General features: G+C 30.9%; 1 long non-coding RNA gene across 1 annotated transcript in view; it reads left to right on the forward strand.

The window, feature by feature from the left end:
• The first annotated feature begins 1,009 nt into the window (after positions 1-1,009).
• Positions 1,010-4,804, forward strand: part of LOC117171721 — a 30,142-nt gene continuing 26,347 nt past the window's right edge. Inside the window, exon 1 of the long non-coding RNA XR_004466916.1 lies at positions 1,010-1,303. This is a non-coding gene — a long non-coding RNA (uncharacterized LOC117171721). The remainder of the gene's footprint in view (positions 1,304-4,804) is intronic.

Consider the following 4,804-nt stretch of genomic DNA (forward strand, 5'->3'; position numbering starts at 1 on the left):
CATATTTTCACTAATGTTAGTGAATGTGTATAAAATATCATAATCAATAGAAAAAGTGTTATTCTTTTGGTCAAATGAATTCTCCTCCGAAAATTTTCGGAGGAGAATTTAATGTATGACCATGAGCAAGCGCTCATGGTTCCCCTGCCACCAACTCCTCTCTTTTTACGACTTGGTGGGGGGAGGGGCTGTGTTAATAATTCGTTTTGAAAGTGGAAACGGGGAATAATAATGAAAACTAATTGAGCAAACTGCAACTTGGGACAGGGATGAGGGATTTTAAAAGTTTATAATTCTCGGTGTATGTAAAAATAAAAAATAAAAACTATTGAAAGATTCGAAATGAATTAAGCATTTAGTGATCAAGAATATCACTCCGTATGAATTATATTCACGGAATAGAACTTTGTAAATGTAATTGTCAATGTTCTGCTACCTGATAACTTTATAAAATACACGATTTTATTTTTATTTCAAGGTTACTTAACTCGAGAAAAGCAACCTGGATCTTAAGGGGGTTGGAGGGATTGAGGGGGATTAGGTCTTGCTATAGATGACACAATGATGTATTCTACATATATATCTTATTTCAGTGACAATATTCTCTGATTTTCTCAATATCTGATCTTTTTTCACCAGTGAAACTCCAGAATCTCACTGTTTCCCCCCGTAAAACAGCAGGATATTGTTTCAAACAATGTCGGTTTCACTGGTTCAGCGATTTAGAGAATCTGTAGAGAAACTTTTCAATGCTCTTTCTTTTAAATTAAACCAATGAAATTGTCAATGGCTTGATCAGTATTTTTAATTATTGTTGGTGAACCAAGGGTTTGCCGACCTTGACTGGGTGAAGCAGTAAGTGACTCAACTAAAAAAGTGTCACTGAACATATCAGTTAAACCTAATGATAGACTCGACCAATCATGCAGCGCTCCACTCGACAAAGGCATGAACCTCCAGTTCTCTGGTACGCTAATGTCGTCGAATTGGACTTGGCATTTCTCGAGTCACAACGGTCATTATTGTGTACTGGTGACTGTGTTAGAAATAATTGGAGCCTGGCTCGTTGGATTTTTCTTAAAGCGACGCTACACATTGACGTAATGACGATTACGAATCTCTCCAAATATAAATGTGATGTATTATATCGTATTATATTTGCAGCCGGGCTCTCATTTATTGTTGTGAGAGTAAAGTGAGGGTTTTAAAAGCTAATCTTGCAAAGATTAGCACCAAGGTCTTGAATAATGAGTGCCATGCCTAACTGGCACTGAGTAATCAGTGATTTCTTGATTCATATATGGTAAGGTCTTCTTGTAAAATGTAGAATTCATATTCTAAAATATTCTGTAAAATGATAAAACGAAACTTCATTTGTGTAGTAATAGACCTCTACTACAAATAATCTCAGTTCAAACATTTTTTTTGGAAACATAATGTTTAGTTTTGAATTAAACATACTCCAGACTGGTATTCGGGGAAACATTTGCGCTTTTTATTTAAGCTAAAATTTACAAACGAAATTTTCATTTGAACATTGTTGACATAAGAAAATAGGTTTGAAAATAATTTTCTTTTTTGAAAATGCTGTCACGCTAGTGAAATATTAATGTTATAGAAACTAGATTCAATTTTAGCATCAATAAGGAAAACATTTGTTTTATGCGAAAGTGTCCTCTTGATAATAGTTTATGCTCGAAAGAATTTTTCAGTTTCTGTGTATTAAATTTTGTGACATTTTTCACATTGTTCTTCATTTGGAAATTTTTGGGGAATAATATGGGTTAAAGCAGATACATTTTGAATTTTGAAAGAACTAAGTTAAAGCAGTACGACATTATTTACATGTAGAAAATAATGTCCGGTAATCTTTGTAGTAAACTGGGAAAGAAGTAAAAATGATTATTTCATTCATTTTCTTAACGTGTTCGCTTAAGATATTACCATAGGGTTTGATATCAAGTGGCAAGAAGTTTCCTTTTATAAAGTGTTAAATCAATTATATAGTAAAGTACTCGTTTACGCTTTTAGAATTATCTTTAATACTAATCACACGAAGAAACTTTCAGTTATAAAATTTGATGGTATAATATTTATTTTTACAATACGACAATAGCAAGTCAGGATATAGAGTCACTATTGCAAGAATTACTATTGTGAATATTAGACTCTGAAGTTATTATGTCTATTGAAATATTAAATAAATGATTAAATAATTGCACTTATACCAATAGAAACTTACTATGATCCCTAAGACAGACTGTGAAGTTTACAAAACACAATCGTAAAAACATTCTGTCGATGTTCATGCTACCCATTTCTAATCTTTCCCATAGAAAACTTCTATGGTCGAAAGAGCAAAATAAAAATAAATTCGGATTCACTTCACGCACTATAAATTTTATACATTAAACACACAATCAGATATTTATATTTTATTCTAAGCTGAAAAAGAGAAAGCCTTGTTCGAATATATCAGTCCTGGCGGGAATTGAACACGTGTCTCCGGGGCAGCAGACCAGAGATATTTCCCTGTGATAAAACAAATTATAAGGTTTAGGAATTTTATCATCCTCATGAAATTCGGCGCGTATAATGACGTCATTTGGTACTGAATCCCGAAGCACTACATTCAATTGTTTTTTCTTTCATTGCAGCTTCCCAATGAAAATGTTAATTTTTCTTTCCTGTTTTGCAACTTATATTATCTTAAATGCTAGTTATTGCAACTATCATTTAATCATTTAATTTGTAAAATTTTGAAAGTTTTGAAATTAAAAAAAGTGAAAAATAGGAAAATTTTCAAAATTAGTAAAGTTAATAAAGGTTTTGATAATTGTTTAAATTTTGAAATAAAAAAATAGTAAAATGTTGAAAATTACTTGAAATGATTAAATTTTTGAATATTAGTAAAAGTTTGAAATTAAAAATGGTCAAATTTGGAAAATTAGTAAAGTTGATGAAGTTTTTGAAAATTAGTAAAAATTTGAAATTGAAAAAAATTGATAGATATGAAAATTTTTTAAATTAGTAAAGTTGATAAAGTTTTTGAAAATTCGTAAAATTTTTGAAATTTTGAAAATTGAATAACGGTATATAAGTCAAATGTAGTGATGCCGTTCGAGACTAGAAATACCGAGCCTGGCTCGCTTTCGTCTCGTTCATTCCTCGGTTCCGTCTCGTTTTCCCGGGCCCATTCCTCGCTTTGTATCGGTCATTTATTTCTCGTCCTGTCTCATCCTTACTCGGTCTCGCCTCGGTTTTTCCGAGGAATGGAACAGATGTGCGCTGGTGGAGCGGGCAGCTCGCAGGAGTGTTCTTTTGCTACTCTGTCGCGCTAATACTAACTAGCGTTCTTTAATGAACAGTTAAAGTCTAAATATGTTTACATATTATATTTTTTTGCCCATTACTGATTAATTTGATATCAAAAACGATTATTTTTGGATCATTTCACAGATTTAACTTAATTACTGTATCAGTATATCAATTTTTCAAATAAAATATTTATTCTGCGAATATAAGAATAGAATATATGAAATAAAAAGGTAAAAATATAGGTATATTTTCAAGTCATGTAGGGTTAAAATAATTTAACACTAATTTAATTTTTTATTTTTCAAAGTACAATTTTAAATATATTTGTCGGGACATTTGTAAAATCAAATGTGCGTAACTACTTGTACAGTCGTTAGTCGTAAGAGCGTAACTACGTACATAGTCGATTTTATAATTCACTCCTGTGAAATTCATGTGTCTTTATTCGTATATTCATATATGTATAGTTTTATATTCATGCACATACAAATTTTTATAATTCAGAGATGCATTATTACTGTCAATTTTACTTTGGGGACCTTTATAACGTTCATATCTGAAAGTACGGCAAAGTGGGGATAAAATAAAAAAAGTTTATTTGCAGACTTTTGTGAAAATCGTAAGTATTGTTTTGGTTTATTAGTCACCATAATAAGGCCAATTTTTTAAATATTGCAAATTTTTTATTTGAGTTTATATGGAAAAAATTAATTTTTGTATGGAGTTCCCAACATGAAAAAATGAAAGCTTTAAAAATGAATAATACTATTCTTTAACATAGAAAAATCTTTTTATTGTCAGAATGCACTTCCAAAAAAATTCAAAAGATCAGATCCTTTAGAATAACGAATGAAGTTAATGTAAAAAATTCAACAACTTGTCATTTTTAATGTTTTGATCTTCTCAATTTTCTTGGAAGTGCATTTTGAAGATAAAAAAGTTTTTCTAGGCTGAAACAAATTATTTATAGAGCTCCTAAACCTTTTTATATTCCGGTCCTTATAAAAAATTTAATTTCCCCTATGGGGCATTATTCCTCAACTGCCCCAACTCAAAAAGTCATGTTTTTCGATTGTCTCTAAATTCTGGGAATATGTTCGCCTACCCAACAGTAGTTAATCCACAAACTTATAGACCAGGATTACCAACCCTCCCCAAGTGAGGGGGGGGTTGAATTTTCAACCCCAATGCCTGCAGGGGTAGTTTCAAACGCCTGTAACTTCCTTTCTAATTACGCGATTTAAAATTTTTATCAGGGTTTTGGAAAGTACTTTTTACACGCTTTCATCCTATTTTATTATTTATAACAAAAAAAATTGTTTAAACAATTTTTTCAATAAATCAATTGTTTACTTAACTTTTCTCGCAATTTAGGCATCTACGATTTTTTTTAAATAGTCTCAAAAGAAAGCTTGACTTTTTTACTATGAAAGATGTCTAATAAGAAAATGGACAAATTGAAATTCATTGAGTTACAGAGCCGGTT

This window comes from Belonocnema kinseyi, chromosome 4, assembly GCF_010883055.1.
Source record: "Belonocnema kinseyi isolate 2016_QV_RU_SX_M_011 chromosome 4, B_treatae_v1, whole genome shotgun sequence".
NCBI lineage: Eukaryota > Metazoa > Arthropoda > Insecta > Hymenoptera > Cynipidae > Belonocnema > Belonocnema kinseyi.